General features: G+C 46.9%; 1 long non-coding RNA gene across 2 annotated transcripts; it reads right to left on the minus strand.

The window, feature by feature from the left end:
- Nucleotides 1-6,692: 6,692 nt before the first annotated feature.
- On the minus strand, nucleotides 6,693-18,308 carry LOC115273969. 2 transcript variants are annotated; one of them, XR_003901025.1, is made up of 3 exons: nucleotides 18,172-18,308; nucleotides 8,237-8,413; nucleotides 6,693-6,907 (listed from the first exon to the last, which is right to left on the minus strand). It is a non-coding gene; the product is annotated as an uncharacterized LOC115273969 (long non-coding RNA). The 2 variants fall into 2 exon arrangements; XR_003901026.1 differs by lacking the exon at nucleotides 6,693-6,907 and adding an exon at nucleotides 8,042-8,104.
- Nucleotides 18,309-19,241: the final 933 nt, after the last annotated feature.

Genomic DNA, 19,241 nt, shown 5'->3' on the forward strand with positions numbered 1-19,241 from the left:
CCCCGGACCCGCAGGCCCCGCCGTCCCCGCCTGCGCCCGAGGCCGCCGCCTGCCTGTCGGGTTTCGCCTCGGCCATGGGTGCCCTGGCCGGCGGCCTGGGTGCCTTCCCCGCGGGCCTGGCGGGAGACTTCTCTTTCGGGAGACCGACGACGGTCGCCGCCCCCGGGCCCCAGGCCCCCGGCTTCGGCGTGGGACATCCGACCGCGGCCACCGGCTTGCGCCTGGACCGCTTCGTCTACAGTCGCGAGGGGACCGAGGTTTGACGGGAGGCCGGACCGAACCCAGTGCTGGGCGGAGGTGCGGAGCTCCGCAGAGTCGGTGCCGACGGGGGAGCGCAGAGCCCGGCCCCCCAGCCCCCGGAGCCGCCTCCAAGAACAGACTGAGCTGTGGCCCACCTGTCCTGCCTCACCCTCACGGAGACCAGATGGAGCAAATGGGCCGCCCCCTCCGGTCTTCCAGCTGGTCTGGGCCTCAAAACTATGCTTTCCCGGGATCCACCTTAACGGGGGGACAGGCTGGCACTCAGCTCCAGCTTTTTGGAGGGGAGCCTGGCCACTTCAAAGATCCCTCGAGGTGCTTGTGGGAGGGTGGCCCACAGTCTGCCTGGGGCCCATTTCCTCCTCCAGCCCAGCCTGGTCCCCCTGGCGGCTCAGGGCCTTCCTTCCGGGTTTTAGGGAAGGGGGCAGGGGGTTCTTGGCAGCCCCCCTCTGCCCCCATGGGGCCAGGTAGCTTCACTTCATGGTCACCAGCATTGTGGCAGGGAGGGGACTGGGACGCGTGTAGGAGGGACTTCCTAGTGGCTGCAGCTGCCAGCGATGGAAGGGAGGAGGGCTCCCTGTCAGGGCCCGCAGGCCAGTGATGCCAGCGCCTTTCCCCGGTGGTGCGGGGCCCTCACTGACCTTGTCGGAGGACCAGGTGCCTCAGGGGCGGCAGGAGCAGTGCCCAGCACCCCAGAGTCACGGGATGGGTTCCAGTTTGCTCCCAACCCCACTCACACGGGCTCCCCATCTCCCACTTTGGGCCCAGTGAGCTCCTACAGAGAGGAGCCGCAGCCTCCATGTAAATGTAAGCCCACTCCCCCAGTTCCTGTTTACCCAGAAGGTTCTCTTTGGAGCCTGCAGCCATTGGGAGGAGAACTCTTGGCCTCGGTACCAAACTTAGGCAACTTAGGCCCTTGCCCAGTTCCTGGCAGCCTGGGGACGCCAATCATTTCAGAACCTCCAGGCACTATGGGCGCTTGGCAGGCGCACTCTCTCTCCCTGAGCCCAGGCTGGTTGGAAAAGGACCAGGAGAGAGGACTTAACTTGGGAGGAGGGCTTTGGATTAGCGAGCCAGCCCTCCTCCCTCCTCCCCTGCCTCCACCTGGCTGGCAGGTGTAATTCAGAGAGCCAGCCCTCCTCCCTCCTCCCCTGCCTCCACCTGGCTGGCAGGTGTAATTCAGAGAGCCAGCCCTCCTCCCTCCTCCCCTGCCTCCACCTGGCTGGCAGGTGTAATTCAGAGTCGCAGTGCTGGCCCCTAGCTGCCTCTGGCACTGGATGGGAGGGCTGCACTTGGACTAGTTCTTGGACTGGACTGGCAACAGAGTCCTGGTGAACAGTGGTGTGTGGGTGTGGGCAGGGGGAGAGGGAGGGGGAGAAGGCAGAGGTTAGGGACATGGATAGGACACAGCAAGAGCTGGGGTGAATTTGGACCCTGGGTCGCGTCTCCCTGAGCCTCCCCGGTGGCAGCCACAAACGGGCTAACTCCTTGGCATGGCGGGCAGCTCGCTGCCGCTGGGAGAAGGTGAGCAGCATGCTCCTTCTGTTTGCCATCTTGTGGTTCAACCAGACCTACAGCCCATGCCAGAAACACTCCCCGAATGTAATAGACTTAAAGATGACCAGGAAAGAGAAAGAAAATCCTTATCTTAGAAATTGGAGAATTTTATCTCCAGCCTATTTTAATAAACCAAGATGCTGAGAAAAACCGCCAGTGTATGAAACTGGAATGTACATGTTGTTTCCCCCATTAGAAGAGTTCTACCACTATTCCCAACTAACCCCACCAGAGACGGAGTTTGCAGGAAATTTAGAAAGAAAGAATTGAAAAAAAAATGTTTGACGGGGAACCTGGGGGGCTCAGTCGGTTGGGCGTCCGACTTCGGCTCAGGTCATGATCTCACAGTTTGTGAGTTCCAACCCTGTGTCAGGCTCTGTGCTGACAGCTCAGAGCCTGGAGCCTGTCTTCAGATTCTGTGTCTCCCTCTCTCTCTGCCCCTCCCCTGCTCGCACTCTGAGCCTCTCTTTCTCTCTCTCTCTCTCTCCCTGTCTTTCTCTCTTTCAAAATAAAAATAAAAAAAATCAAAAGCTTTTTTTAGAAGTTTGACAACATTGGAAAAATACAATGAACAATTTGATCGTAGGGGGAGCTTTCAGAAAACTGATACACAATTTCCTACGTAAAATTTGCATATCACACCTAGTTGCCTGACTGCTGGAAATGGGTGTCAAGCTGATTATTTTCCTTCCAATAATGGGTTTCTGTTAAAACTTTTCAAAAATAGTTTTCAGTTTTTAGTTTGATTAAAAACCAGTTTTTGGTATTTGAAATGTGTTCATCTATTCAAGCTTTATACTATCAGTAGGTAATTGTATAATCAAATAGATGCAATTTCTGTGAGAAATGCATCATTTAAAATGAGTCTTGCAGCGTGAGACATTTAGAGATCAGGGCCCCCCTTCCCTGGGTGACAGCCCGTGTGTCTGGATGCATTTTCACATCAGGGGCCGGGTGGGCAGCCGCCCAAAATATAGTCCCATCAGCTTCAGAGCCAAGAGAGCCACTTTTTATTTATTTATTTTAAGAGAGAGAAAGCATGAGTCAGGGAGGGACAGAGAGAAAGAATCCCAAGTCCGCTCCACATCGGCAGCGCAGAACACGACTCGGGGCTCACGCACCGTGAGATCATGACCTGAGCCGAGGTTGGACACTTAACCGACTGAGCCACTCAGGCATCCCCAGAGGCACCTCTTATGATCCCAAGGAAACGTCATCCCAGAGAAAAGGACTGTGTGCTGAAGTCACAATAAGTAAACAGAGCAGAACAGCTTAGAATCCGTTTATAATTAAATACTTCTTCTGGTCAGGACCCGTTGACCTTGACCATAGTTCTGAAAGGAAGCTGCCCACGGACAACTGAAGGGCCAGCTCCCGTTCCTGTAGGGGCCAACCGCTGCCAGCAGGCCAGAGGATCCCCTCACCCGGGGACCTGAAGCTCTATCCAGGGGCTCAGGCCCCTTCTCCCCTCCCCTTTGGTGTCTTTACAGTAATGAAGCCTGTGGAAAATTCCAAAATACTTTCAAAATAATTGCAAGTCTTTATGGAAGGAGTATCACTGCCTGATGTTCTAGCCACATGGATGGAATGTCAGTGGAATACTCGGTTTCTAGTCTGAATAAGTAGTTCAAATATAGAAACCATGTGTTTCAAATTTTGGAAGAGAAAGTCAATTAAAATTGCCAGTATATCGTCATTGGGATTTTTATTTCCATTGCCAAACAATAGTGGAAGGATGGAAAACCAAGAAGCATAATGACAAAATAAATTGTAATTTCCTCTGGAAAAATATTAGCCATGGGCAAAGAGGAATCCCCCACAAAGAATAATTTGTGATGAAGGCTCAAAAATATTTAAAAGTACTTTTAAAAATGTAGTAACTAGGGTTCCCGGGTGACTCACTCAGTGAAGCATCTGACGTTGGCCTAGGTCATGATCTTGAAGTCCCTGAGTTCAATCCCTGCGTCGGGCTCTGTGCTGACAGCTCAGAGCCTGGAGCCTGCTTTGGATTCTGTGTCTCCTTTTCTCTCTGCCCCTCCCCCACTTATGTTCTCAAAAATAAATAAACATTAAAAACAAAAACATTTTTTAAAACTGTGGTAACTAGTGTTTTAAAAAGTGAGCACTGGATTTTAAGATATGGGTATACATTTCACATATTGATTAAATATTGAGTATGTTCATTTATGAGGGAAACCAGTTTTGGGTGTTAGCAATGCTGCCCTGGGGTATAAATGTTCCACTTTCAATCTTTAATTTCCTAAGTGTATCCACTGCAGTCAAGAGGCATTTTTCATTCAGGGAGATAACATTACGGTAATTATTATAACTCTTCAGTGAAGAAGGAAACTGAAGTTCATCGCCGTTTTTGCTGATAGAAAAGCTGAGTCAGTGGGCTAAGTGGTCTCCAGAAGCTCATTTAACGCGAGCTAAAAAGGACTCTTGATAGGCATCCAATCTTCCTATGGCCAGAAAGGCACCTTCACACACACACATACTGCACGCATCCCTACAGCACACTGCCCGCATCCCTACAGCACACTGCCATGCTCTGGCTACGGTGCTCTAGCGAAGAGCCACAGAAGACCGTACAGAACCTTGATAGACAAAGGCATAGTGTTTCCAACGGATACTGTGAGAACACCATGCTTGTATCCAGGATTTGACTTCAGATGGAGAGGAACACGTGCAAATGTCACAGAACGCAACAGGGGCCAAGTTCCGTATCCTAATAAAACGCAATGATTTCAATAAATAAATTTTCGGGTGCCAAATACGTACCGGGCTTTGCATGAATCCCTTCAGCGAATAACCCGGGCCCTTTGCTGCCCTCACAGAGTCTCCTTCTGGAGACAGAGATTAGGGAGCAGTTACAGCCCCGGTCTTGGTGATCCGGCTTCAAAACGACCACTTTATGACCAAGTGAATAAGCTGTCGCATTTGTGAACACACAATTAGGGCAGTTGGTCTTTAAATACACCTCACTGTGTCTTCCACACTGTGCCAGCTCAGGCTGTGTTTGCTTACTCCTCACTGCATAACTTGATGGTGACTGAGGCTGGAGTTGAGCCCTGTCCCAGCTGGAGCCAGTCCAGTTTGCTCCCTTCTCTGCAGCATCTATTAGGAGCCTCAGCATAAAACCTGTGCTCTTACTAGAAGATCTGTGGTCTGATAGTGACAGAAAGCAGCAGGCATGGTGACCGGCGCTGGCCCTTCCTCAGGGCTCCTGGGTATGAATTCCTTTCGCACATCCCTGCATCCATCAGTTGAAATTTTGGGAACGCTTCCTCTTTTAATCTAATATAAAACTTTCTAAACAACGTTATTCAAGGCAAATTTCCTGGCACCTACAATAGGTTGACTTATTTCCTTGATCGGCTATCATCGGCAGCTGAATACAAAAGAATGTGAAATATTTTTAGTTTCACTCAGCTCACAGAGCGCAAATGAAAGGTATATTAAATTGGATTTTCATTTAAAAAATCAGAATTGTGTCCCTGATTTAACACCAAGCATATTGAACTGCTGAGTCATTGAGGCATTCTGTAACCCCTAAGAATCACCCATCTGTCCCCCAGACATCGACTGAATACCAAAGTGACAAGGAGTCTGTTAGCTGCTTAACGGACATGATCTCATGAAGCCTTGATGACGATCCAGTGAAGGTAATAAGTGTTCTTCTCCCCATTGTCCTTATATGGAAACTGGGGCTCTGACCTATTCAGTGACTTATTTCCCAGAGAATACAGATCATACTGAAGGGTGTCAGAAGGAGCCTAGCGGCCCTCTGCCCCTGACTTCTCTGCCTCCTAATTCATCATTCAGGCCCCAGAGAGACCCCACTTTTCAGGACTCTTGCCCTGGCATTCAAAGTCAAAGTTACATGCTCACGCAGCCCCTGGAAGATCTGCACCACACACCCGCAGACTGTGGTCTATGTGGAGAGCAGCCAGCCTGCTTTATTTCACAGGAATAACCCCAGTAGAGAACCCCAGTGGTAGCAGTTGAATGTTGAGTGAATGAATGAATGTGCATGTGAGAGAGTGTAGGTGTGCCCTAAGCTTTCCATGCACCCTCCCTCCCATCGTGGACTCTGCCCACCCCCCACCCCCTGTGATCAGCCTGATTCCTCCCTACATAGGGTCGGGCCTTCTTCTGGGCCCTCTGGATACAAAGATGACTGAGACAGTGCCCTGGGGACACCTGCCATTGTGCAGAGTGAGCTGTGCTGGAGGGGCTGTGTGAGAGGAGGCACGGAGCTGGGGGACAGTGGGTAGGAACGTTCAGAGATTGTATGATGCCAGTAGTCTGGCTAGTCCACACCAGCTTCCCTCTTGGATCACGGAAGCTCTCAGAGCAACACAAATGATGTTCCAGAGAAGAGAGCTGACACTGGGTGGCCACACCTTGATCAGAGGTTAGCCGCATGGTCCTTTATCTGAGGGCTGCTTCCATATTTCCCAGGGATGCCCAGGCATTTTCCAGGCCGCTCTTCCCTTTCACCTCTGCTCTCCCCAGAAACCGCTCACTGTTTCCCTTGTCCAGCTGAGCGAGGTGGAACGAAGGATTGAAGAGCAGGAGTTGCACCGTGCTTCTGGGTTCCTTCCGCAGAGTCTGGGCTTCATGAGACTGAAAGATGCGGGGAGGTAAAGAATGCATGTGCACTAGATAATTTTCACTCCCTACTCCTAGAAGTGTGCAGAGGTCCGCCGGTCTCCTGGCCCCTAATCCGTTCCAGCAATCCATCACTGTGGCCCGCACATGAGCATGCACCAGTGACTCGGCTCTGCCCGAGGCGGACATTAACTTCTGCCCCTGACCCAAACAAGCTGCTCCCTCTGACAGGACCTCACTTCGTCGGGTCCACTTTACTCCAGGAAGCCCCAGGGCAGGTCGGCGTAGCAGAAGATGGACTTTGGGAGTGAGTAGAATTAATACTTTAATGGAAGGTTTCTGTTTCAGGATTCTTGAAAACTATGGTGCTTAATTCTTGATGGTGGGTTTTCTTTTCTTTTTGTAATCCTGAGTCAGTCAGGACTGTTTCATTGCTTTATTACAGTGCCTTCTTTGATTTTTCTTAATTTTTAAATTCCTGTTAAAAAGAATAAATCACATCATATATTTTAATTGGGGAATTTTAAAAACAATTGAAAAAAATAAAAACAATTGGTCACATTAATCAGCACAACCTAAGAAAGAAGTTATTTAAAAAAGGAAGGAAGGAAAAACTTTTAGACAATCATTTGTCATAAAATTCTTTTATTGACGTGACACTGGCATGTAGTTTCAGGTGTACAACATAATGATCCCATATTTGTGTGTGTTTTGAAATGATCGTGATAAGTCTGGTTGCCATCCATCATTTCATATAGTTAGCAAACATTTTCTCTTGCGATGAGAACTTTTACGATATCCTGTCTTAGCAACTTGCAAATGTACAAATCCAGCATCGTTAACTACAACCACCATGCTGACGTCACAACCCGTAACTTATTTTATCACTGGAAGTTCATTCTTTTTAACCTCTTTTGTGCAGTTCTTAAGAGATTTATTGCCCCTAACCTATTTTTTTTTTGGTCACTTACTATTGCTTTAATTTTTCTGCAGGGCTCCAGCTGGTATCTATAATGAATGGAGGATAACGAAAGAAACATAAGAAATCCACATCAATGACACTTTTTCTATTAACAAGATTTCTTTCTCATCATTGCCAGGAATATTTTTTTCATTTCCAGGGTCTGAGTGCACAACTCTGTTAGTATACCTAACAATATTTATGCATTTAGAGCAGGCACAAAATTAAAATGAGATTTATAACAGGAAAAAGTCGTACATTTTCAGTAAGTAAGATGGATGTTACCACATTCTTCTGACCTCTTAGGAGGCACCCCACTCTTGGTCTCAGGTTTCACATGGGCTCCTTCATACGGCAACCTCAAAGCGTCCTTGATGGCCTAATGGGGCATCCTTAGTCAAAAGAACTGTCAGCATAAGTGAGTGTGAGTGACGAGCCTTTGCTGAGCTAGCTCGCCCAGGTCACCACCTGCTGGACCAGGCTGTCCCCAAACCTGACAGTTCTGGGGCTGGTGTGAAATAGAGACGTTCTGTTTAGAGGTGACCAAATCAAATGCTTCATAAATGCTACCACACAATAGACTGAGTGAAATCTCCACAGAAGAGCTCAAGTTAGAGCCAGGCTTTGGAATTTAAGCACGCACAGACCTGGAGTTGAAATGAGCCCCGCTGAGATGAAATGGCCCGGGGCTGGAGTGAAGTTCATGGTCGTGACCTGCGATCAAGATCTGCATGAGTAGGGGCATCATAGCCACCATGCCTACTGAGGGCTCACAGGCAGGGGAGGCATTGTTAAGTTAGCTATACAAATGAGAAAACTAAGGCTTGGAGAGCACTAGGGACTCACCCAGAGCGGATGGGGCGGGAGACCAAGGTTGAAAGCCACACGTATCTAACTTCATAGTCCACCGTCTTCCTGTCATCTGCACTTGCCTGTCCTGTAACAGACAGAGGTGGCTGCGAATTTCAGTGTCTGTGGTCCTCAAGCTCGGCTCTTGAGAACTGAATCCATTGTGTCCCATTCCTGAGATGGAACACAGGACAGAAACATGACCAACGTTTGGACTTCATTGCCAGAAACACAACTCAGTAGTCAGGCTCTTTAAAAACATTAAACTATGACTAACACCTCTTTACTATAAAATATACTTTAGTAGATACAATTTTAAAATTAAGAGAAATCACTAAATTAATAGAGATATAATCTATAGCTTCGTAATAGCATAGAAGGAACAAAAACATTGCAGATGGCAGGAAATTCCAAAATATTTGTCATATCTGGCCACCACCTCTTTTTGTGCAGTCCACAGGCTAGGAGTGTCCCCCCCCCCCCCCGCATTGGTTAAAGAAGAACACAGAAAAAGAATATGACACGACACATGAAACTTACATGAAATTTACCCGTGACTGCGGATTTATTGGACACAGCACGCCCGTTTGGTTACATGCTGTCCATGTGGCTTTGGCAGTGTGCAAAGCTCATCACAGACCGCGGCTGCATTGGACACAAACACAGCCACCATAGCCACAACGTCAGCGAGGCCTCTTGAGGACTGCCTGCGTAGACATGCCAAGACTTTTTTTCATCGCCAGTGCATACACAGTATATCAAAACAAGAAAAGAAGATAAGAGTGGACTTCAAATGCTGCAATTTTAAGGCACGGTAGTTGGATTATTCTGTGACCGAGTTGCACAGTGAGGCGTCTGTGCAAAAATGCCAGAGAAAGACACACGCTTTGCGTGTAACAGAATTATTACACAAAGCGCTTTGTCATGCAGAACAGATATGCTCAGAAGAATTAGAAAACTCACAACGGGCCATATCAGCACAGCAGAATTTCTTCACGAAACTAAAAGAAGGTGAAAACAAGGATGCAAATACACATGGTAAGTTTCCAAGTGTCTCATTTGTCACATGGGCAAGGGAAGCCGTTTAGTCATGATAAATTCATTAAAGGATATTTGGCGTAATAGTTGAAGAATTGTGCCTACAAATTATGTCCAGAAAAAAATAAACTTGTTTAAGACTATTAGCTATTGCCATCAGTTTTGTTCTATTATAATTATTATTACTATTTGAATGGCACCAAAATTTTGGGGAGATTTGTTTTCTCTTTGATGTTTATTCATTTTTGAGGAAGGAGAGACAGTGTGAGTGGAGGAGGGCACAGAGAGAGAGGGAGACACAGAATGTGAAGCAGGCTCCAAGCTCTGAGCTGTCAGCCCAAAGCCCGATGTGGGACTTGAACTCATGAGCCATGAGATCATGACCTGAGCCAAAGTTGGATGCTTAACCAACTGAGCCACCCAGGGGCCCCTGTCTTCTTTCTTGTTAAAGAAGTATCAGAAAATATCCTCATTTTTGCCCCTTAGCCTGTGAAGTTTAAAATGTTCATAGCCTGTGCTTTACAGAAAGCAGGGTGTTACCACCTGATTTATCAGATAACAGAAAAGGAGACTGGGAAAGAGTCATCAAGAACAAACACAAAGTGAGATAAAGACATAAGCCCAAATATGGGATCGATTATAATAAAGGTAAAGATGAAACTGCTCCAATAAGGACAGAGGACTGGATTTATTTTTACCACTGCTGCTAAGAAATATACATAGAAAAACCCTCACAGAAAATTAAAAGTGAAGAAAGCAAAAGACTTAATGGTCACATTTTAACCAAAAGAAAGCTAGGATGGTTTCATTAATACAAAGTAGAGTTTAGGTGAAAATAAATGGTACATGTACAAAAGAAAGCTACATAGAAACAAATCCACATTTAAGAATCTATAAAGGGGACACCTGGGAGGCTCCGCTAGTTAAGTGTCCTGCTCTTGATTTCGGCTCAGGTCATGGTCTCATAGTTAGTGAGTTTGAGTCCCACATCCTCACTAACAGTGCAGAGCCTGCTTGGAAATCTCTCTCTCTCTCTCTCTCTCTCTCTCTCTCTCTCTCACAAATAAACTTTAAAAAATTTATAAAGAATATAAGGCAACTACAGTAATTTCTCATAATTCAGTAAAGCTGACAGAAAAAGACACATTTGACAATCCCACAGAATAAGTGATCAGACCCACTTCTGCCTAGCTCAAGCAGACACACACACACAGGTTAGTTACATGATGGACTTGAACCTGAAAAGTACCCAACCTGATATAGCAGAGATCATAGAACCATATGCTAAAAATGAAGATATGCATCTTACACAAGTGTTGCTTTATAAATTAACCATGGGCTAGACCTCAGAGGGGAATTTCAATAATGATAGAACTTTGTCATGTAGACCATGATGCAACTAAATTAGAAAACCTACAGTAAAAGATCACTTAAAAAATGTCTGGATATGTTAGACAAAAATGTCTAAATAAATTCTTAAAATTCTTAAAAATTTTTCATGGGTTAAAAAGGAAATTGGGGTGCCTGGGTGGCTCAGCAGGTTGAGCTTCTGACTCTTGATTTTGGCTCAAGTCGTGATCCCAGGATCGTGGGATCAAGTCTTGTGTCGGTCTTTGCACTGAGCATGGAGCCTGCTTAAGATTCTCCCTTTCTCTCTCTCTCTCTCTCTCTCTCTGTCTGTCTCTCTCTCTCTCTCTGTCTCTCTCTCTTTCTCTTTCTCTCTCTGCCCTTTTCCCCCTGCTCTCTCTCTCTCACTCTCTGTCAAATAAATAAATAAATATTTTTTAAAAGGGAAATTGAAGTGAACAATTATGAAAATTCTTAAGAGACAGTCATTAGGTAAATGTTTAGATTTATATATTTTTTTGATGAATTTATTTAGGAAAACAAGGGATATAAAAGTAGTTGAGTTACATATTCAACAACAGGCATGAGAAAAGAGAAAATACGTTAAAGAAACAAGAAGGAAAGAAATCATAGCAGTAAGACTAATGAAAAGGAAAACAAAGCACTAGAGGCAGTCAACAAAACCAAGCATCGATCCTTTAAAAAAGAATATGAAGAAAGCAGGCAAAGCATTTACAAGGCAGATCAGCCAGAAAAGAAGGAGGCGGTGCACCAGGCTGTCCTAGGAAGCATGGACACCGCCTGTCCCTTCTACCTCCTCACCCAGAGTGCTGGCTGTCCTCTGAAACCCACGCCTGGGGCCTCCCCTACACGTGCTCCCTGCGCCCACCCTGGGTCGCCACTCTTGCCTCTCTGCCTCCTGGCCGGTCACACGGTGACTGAGCCTGCTTCTTCACACCTGGCATCACTCCTGACCTCCAAACATGAGCATCCTGAACTGCCTTGTGACCATCAGGATGTTGACGACTTCCATGTACCTCAAGTCCAGTGTGTCCCAAGTGGAACTCATCATCTAAGAGACAAGACTTTCAGCACTGATACTGGAGCCAGAAAGTTTGGGGGGAATAAGGAGGCTGCTCAGAAGTGGGGAAGGGCTTGTCCGGAGGGGACGAAGACCATGTCTTCCTTTGAGGCTTGAAGGAAGGAGCTAGGGGTCAGGGGCAGTTCCCATGGGAGGCTCTATTTTCTCGGAGAAGCAAAAGATGGAGTCAGTCTGTTGAGAGGTAGAAGTAAGGAGGGAATGCAGGAGTTAAGGAGAAAGTGGCCTTAAAAGGGAAAGGGCCAGGGTCCCTGGGTGGTCAGTCAGTTGAGCATCTGACTCTTGATTTCAGCTCAGGTCATGATCTCATAGTTTGTGAGTTCAAGATCCAAGTCAGGATCTATACTGACAGTGAGGAGCCTGTTTAGGATCCTCTTTCTCTGTCTCTCTCTGCCCCTCCCCCACTCATTTTGTCTCTAAATAAATAAATAAATAAACAAAGTTTTTATAAAAGAGGAAGGCACCAAAGAATACAATGGTGAATAACAAAGGGAGATAAATGAATGTCCCTAAAGGCTTGGGGGATGATCAACAAGATTTCAGATGAAAGCAGGGACAGGTTCCTTCCTCAGGTCTGACCCTGGTATCAGACAGAGGGGCAGAAGCATCAGGCCCCACCTAAAACCTAAAATCCACGTCAAGGATCTTCAAATAACTTTTTCCAACTCAAAACTTAAAGTTGTTTAGTTGTAAAGTAGTTTAAAAATCCAAGCATTTTAGAGCCAGAAAGTCTCTTGAGCTCATTCTTCCAGGGGCGGCTAATACATTGCATTCATTACCTCCAGGGCAGACATAAGTAATCACGGGGCCCTTGGCCTCTCCATCTGGACTCATCTTCAGAATCTTTTTCTTCATGGTCCTTCAGAAGCCATTAGGGGGGCACCTGGGTGGCTCAGTCGGTTAAGCCTCTGACTTCGGCTCAGATCAGATCTCACATTTGTGTGGGTTCGAGCCCCGTGTCAGGCTCTGTGCTGACAGCTAGCTCAGAGCCTGGAGCCTGCTTCAGATTCTATATCTCCCTCTCTCTCTGCCCCTCCCCCTCTCATGCTCTGTCTCTCTCTGTATCAAAAATAAATAAAACATTAAAAAAAAAGAAGCCATTAGGAAGCCTTCAGGTAGCCAGCTCTTCCAGAATTCACACATGGAGTCAAGTTTGTTTCCAGCCACGCTAACATAGTGCATAGGTTTTACATTTCTCAGCTCAGTCAGCCATCTTGCCATGCTAATGCACTGGGGAAAGGTAGCCTACCCACCCTAAGGAGTGGTTGTTCAGATCGTCAAACATTTTTTCCCTCTACCAATCAAAAAGACATGGCTTTCTAAAAAATTTTTGAGCACATGTATCCCTCATCTGCCTCTTACTGTCCAACAAGCTAGAAATACACAACAAGCAATAAATACTGATTTCTGCACCAAGTACTGATGTGAAAATTGAAATGTTTGATTTAAAATTTTTATTGCAGAGATGTCGCTATTATAGAATGGAAGAATATGCCCTTCTTACTGACTTTCACCTTCCTCTAGGCCTGGAGGCGACCTGGCTGATTTCCAGGTTTGTCCCCGATCACGCGACGTTCTCGCTGTGACCTGATGGAGGACATGCGAAGCACACAGTCAACCGAGGTGTCAACCACGAATACAGCTTGGGAAAGGTAAACAATTCCACGCGTCTTTACAGGTTTGCTTGTCTCGTTCTGCATGTTTTCATTTCTTGAATAAATTATCTGACTGAAATGTTTAAGGCCCAACTCGAAGGAACCCCGAGTGTGCACTGAGGAAGACAATAGTGGGATAAACAAACCCTCCATTAATGTGTTTTAAAATTGAGTCAGACACGCCTCATGAAACAGTAGACAGCAGCTCTGGTTAATTAAGCTGGAGTCATGTTACTTTTTAAATAGTTGAGAGGAGAAAGAACCAGGCAGATTCACTACTCTTTGACTGAATTGATGTTGTTGTATTGGAGGAGCTTGACCAAAGTTTATCAAAATGATGAACAGGTCTGTATATTTCTTCTCTCCGTAAACAATGACTGGGTACTCAGCATGTACTTGGGAGTAGTCAATAGTAGCTTGCAGAAGACTCAGTAAAGGGATTAAGTAAATCAAGGAGGGCCATGAACTTGGGAGTCAGGGTTATATCCATCTCCATGGCAGTGTCTGGCCCAAGAAATACTTCATTATGAGGAGCCCCAACTCATGGACAGGTGTGAGCCAGGAGGGACAGAAAAAGAGGGAGACACAGAATCTGAAAGAGGCTTCAGGCTCTGAGCTGTCAGCACAGACCCCAATGTGGGGCTCAAACTCATGGACTGTGAGATCATGACCTGAGCAGAAGTCAGACACTTAACCGACTGAACCCCTCAGGCACTTTTGGACACTGGAAATTGAGTAGAGAGCCTTCACATGAGCTGGGTGGGAGGCACTGCTGGTAGCAGAAGCTAGGCAAGCAAGGACCTAGGAGTCTGGAAATGGCAAACAGACATAGGGGACGTGGGGGTGAAGGTGTGACCTCCATCACTGAGGCTCCATCGGTTGAGCAGAGGAGTGTAGCAATGCAGTGAAACCGGAATGACTTTAGTCAAAGTCTTGATTTCAAAAAGAACCAGAAATCAAGTCCAAAATGGCGCTGATACTCAATCAATGGGAGAAAGAAGTCAGGTTAACCACTCAGGAGAACTTCTCAGGGAAAGGACTTATGGAACTCGAGTTCTAGTCTCTGTGAAACTTGGCACGCATGTGTCCACAGTGACCAAAAAGGACCGCTTGGGGGTCCAAGCTCTGGCCTCAGTCTCTGGAAATATCCAATGCCTGGTCTTTTAGCTGCCATGACAGAAGTCCTACTTATTTTTCCTAGATCCACAGGTGGAGTGGTCACTCAGTTCAGATTTCAGTCAGTGGCTCTGTTCTGCATCTCAACAGAGGCACTTTCTGTGGCTTCCAAAAACACATTCCACTAAAATATCTGCCTATTGGAAAGCCCCCCAATGTCTCTGCCATGGTCTCTGCAAAAACAACCGGAAGCTTGAAGCACATGAGTCCGGGTGGAGAGCACCTCCGTGACATATGACATACACAGAAGGTATTGGATGTCCCCAAAATCATATGGTGGCCATGTGTTCATATCACATGTCAGGTCACCTCTCCTGGGCCCCCTTCTTGAGGGAACCCTTGCCCCATCAATGGGACACAGTCACTCACTTCCCTGTGACCCCTTTTGCCCCGTGTGCCTGTCCCATCACACTGAGACTTAATTGTTTATGTATCCGCTTCTTTAGTTGGTCATCTTCTTGCAGAAGGAGCCTAGAACTCGTGCTTCCCCATCACCCAGCACACAGCTCTGTCTCTGGCATCCAGAAGATGGTATCTTACCTACCATCCTTCTCCTTTTCTTTTCTAGGCTGAGATGTTTCTGACTCATTGCCGTATCTTCTCTGCTACTGCCAAACACCTTGGGTCCCCCGTTACTGAGCATCTATTCATTCCAGATCCCGAGCTAGAATTCTTTCTTTACCAGAGAAGCCTGCTGCTGGAAACATGACAACATTTTTAATGTTTTGTTTTGTTTTGTTTTGTTTTTTGAGAGACAGAGACGGCACAAGCACGGGAGGGTCAGAGAGAGAGGGAGACACAGAATCCGAAGCAGGCTCCAGGCTCTGAGCTAGTTGTCAGCACAGAGCCTGATGCGGGGCTCGAACCCACAGACCGTGAGATCATGACCTGAGCCAAAGCCAGACGTTTAACTGACTGAGCCACCCAGGCGCCCCCATGACAACCTTTCTAGAGAATTAATATTTTAATTCCACCATCATTCTTATTTTTATTTTACTTTAATTTCAACTGGGTCCGGCAATTTTCACAAGTGTGTTTATTCTGTCCGTGGACACTCAGATTTTGTGTGAGTAATGAGCCGACAATCAGATGCTAAATAAATACTGTTCTGTTTCTTTTTGATCCATTTCACCACTGCGGCCATGAGTGGCACCACCATGACCCAGCTTGAGCCAACATTTCATATATTTAACAGAAAATAATCATAATGTTGAACTTAGAGCTTCTAAAGGTTTACAGTGATCAAGTTTTATTGTCCTCTTTTGAAATTAGAAGGGATGAAATGTAGTCAAAATGAAAATACTTTCAGAAACGATTTCTCCTGATATCATTTCTCTGAAGAATATCCTTCGTTTTTACTTAGAGATAGGTTGATAAACAGTGAAAATAAAAAGTCCAAACTACAAAATCCTCTTTTAAACTGAATTTATATGAAATACTTGGGGCAGCGCTCCTCAGCTGTACTGGCTGAAAACCAATCTTCCTCGTCTTCTTGGTTGTCTGAACAGCGACGACTTGTGCCCAGAGGGTCAGTCTGATGGCGATGCCGTGTGCTGGGGACAGGGCACACTGGGGTGGGCGACACGCTCAGGTTCAAGGTTGTTCTCTCTTCCCTCCAATCCAACTTCCCTCCATCAGGCAAACCCCCCAGGGAGCTGAGGTCAGAGTGTTTCTATTGCATTTGCCTCTCCAGCTGACGGCTCTGTGAGTCAGGGGGCACTGTACCAACCTCACTGGAGTCTACAAAGAGAGTATTTCATTCTAACAAAGGGACTGAAAACCGTGGTTGCTGTAAGGCCCACCACCTACAGGGACCACAGGGTGAAATTACAAGAAGGTCCCAAAGTATCCGGCCATACAACCATCCATCAAATTTGCCTCTTTCTTTAGGGTCTTTGTTCTCCCAGGAAGGTCGCAAATGGCCCTCTAAAGAGCAGAGTGCGAGGCAGAATCAACCTTGTCCTTCTCCTGTACTCGGTTCAGCATCCTACTGACAAACCTATAATTTTAGAGAGAAAACATTTCCCAAAAGCATAATCAGAGGAAGTTTCGGCTGAATCACGCACATTCCCGCACACGTCAAGTGAGATCCAGAAGTCTGTACATTTTTATTCATTATACATCGAACTGATTCTTGAAAACTTTTATACAATAGGAACACAAAATTGGGAGAAGTTTTTTAATGACCCCTTGCTTTCTTTCAAGCATCATCAAACACCAGTTTGGCACAAAGTTCCTTGTGTGAGCGAAAGAGAAATTTGTCATTATTTTCCCTTGAATCATTACTATCTCTCGGTAATGAATGTGAGTCATTATCGTTGAATTGCTCTCGTCTCTCCAGCCTGGGCCCCGGCTAATGACTGCAGAAGTCAGGACAGAGGCTGTGTGGCAAGGAACAGAATAAGAGAGGAGAGATTCATCCCCCAGCCACCTTGTATTTCAGATACGAACAGATGGATCGGTAACTAGGTTAATCAAGATGACTAAGATATCAGCTCAAGTTAGGGGGGTTCTCTGCCCCACCAGCCACATCTCCTCTTACCCCATGATTTGTACCACGTCTAAGGCTCGTTTCCCAAAACAGAGGCCACTTCATTCACCTCCGGAGACATCCAGGGGCACCGGAAGATGGAAGCTTTGCCTGGAACTCAAATACCCCTGAAGAAGCAGGAACCCTTTCCAGCGTCAGGCACCAAGGCCTTTGGGAAATTGCTTTCTCATGAATCCATCATTCTATCTCTTTCCACTGGTCTTTCTTCCTAATCCCAACAGTCGACCTTATTTTATTCTTCCTTGTGGGCTGACTACGTTGCCTTCCCCTTTCCCTAACTGGATTGTCGAATCCTTGCAGACAAAATCGGCCAGTTCATCTTCTTATTCCCAATAAGATCCAGATACGGCGCAGGCTGGTGGACTCGCAGGAAATACGGGACGTGGGTGGGTAATGTGTCTAACTGTGTAGTGTTCAGGCTAAGAGCAATCAGACACACCAGCGGAGGCCTTGGACACCCCTTTTGTACTACTGGAACTTTGCTTTTCATTTCTAAGTCGATATTGAAGAGGAACTCCTTGATTCTTCTTTGGAAGCCTCCCCTCCCCAAGCGATTCTCTTGTAAGGGGATGTCTTGGGACCACCACCCAGACATTCTGTCTGGCTTCTAATTTGCCTAAAGGGGCTGGCAAACGTCAAGGTCAGTGGAAAAGGACAATCCCTACCTTCTGTCTCCTGTACCCCTCCCTGCCTCCCTCCAGTCCACCCATGTCTGCAGCTCCAGGCTGGTGACCCCTGGCACTTGGCTGAACACCTTTCAGTAACCCCTTCTTCCTCTTAAACCCAGTTTGCTGATACCTCCTACAGGATCCTGCCTTTCCTCAGGCCACACTCACATGCCTCAGTCTACACGGTACAGACCCAGAGCCACACGGCCACGCAGCCACGCAGCCACGCTGCGCCTACTCAGTCCATTTCTCTCCTGCCTCACCGACTTCGCACACACAGCTTTTACTACCCGAATCCTTTCCCTGGCACACCCGCTGCGGTCATCCTCAAGACCCCACTCCCTCCATAGGCATTTAGCCCCTCCAGGAAGCTCCTCTGGGTTTAACCTGTTCTATACCTTCGCAGGCATGACTTGCTCTTCCAGATGACTCGGTAGACACTCCTCCACTTTTTGAGGGTGAGGTCAAGCTTGGATTTGTCACCACAGTATCCCCTGGAAATACCACATGAGCCGAATCCAGTCTATGGCCTGCTTCTGTGCAGCCCTGAGCTAATAGCTTAGAATAGCTTCTAAGCTTCTAGAAGGTTGGACACAAAGCCACGCAAACAAACAAACAAGCGCCAGGACACAAAGAATGTGTGGCAGAGACTATGTAGTTTGCAAAGCCTAAAATATCGGCTACCTGGCCCTTTACAGGAAGTGCCGACCTGGGGAGGGGGGAGGCGGTATGCAGCCTGCCATCCAGGTTTTGCTGACAGAGGACTATAGTCGCGTGCAGGTGTGGCTGTGCTGTCGGGGGCGGGGAGAGGCCCTTTCGTCCTCATTAGTAGCTTGGCATTGATTGAGTTTCAGATTCTGGGAGTGACAGTTGGAAGCTTCAGGAAGTTGCCTCTGGCACAGGATGAGAGTGTTTGGGGGAGGGCAGGGAGACCCCCACTTGTACGTTTGCACCTGAAACCACCAGGGACTTTTTAGACAAGGTGCTGGGGTGGGTGCGTTTTCCTGTTTCTAAGGAGTACCCAGGACACTTGCAGAGGAAAAGAGGAAAGAGAGAAGGGTCTGGCGCACTTATTTTCTGTTTCATGTTTGTTTGCTTGTTTGTTTGTTTGGGGCATGAGCAGGGGAGGAGCAAAGGGAGAGAGAATTTCAAGCAGGCTCCACACTGTCACTGTGGCGCCTAACTCGAGGCTCAATCCCATGACTGCGAGATCACGCCCTGAGCCGAAATCAAGAGTCCGGCGCTCAAGGACTGAGCCACCCAGGTGCCCCTGGTCCCTCTATTTCTAACCTGATCTCATTATCACAAGCATCTTTTTATGAGCTACCTCTATACATCCCGAGCTCCTGTAATCAACATTTTCATGATTTCATATGGGTTTTCTAAAACATGTTTCTCCAACTTCAGAGTTAACTTAAGCCTTTGCTTGAAAGATTACGTTCCTGAGAAATTAAAACAGGCTCTGCAG

This window comes from Suricata suricatta, chromosome 2 (assembly GCF_006229205.1).
Source record: "Suricata suricatta isolate VVHF042 chromosome 2, meerkat_22Aug2017_6uvM2_HiC, whole genome shotgun sequence".
In the NCBI taxonomy this organism is placed as follows: Eukaryota; Metazoa; Chordata; class Mammalia; order Carnivora; family Herpestidae; genus Suricata; species Suricata suricatta.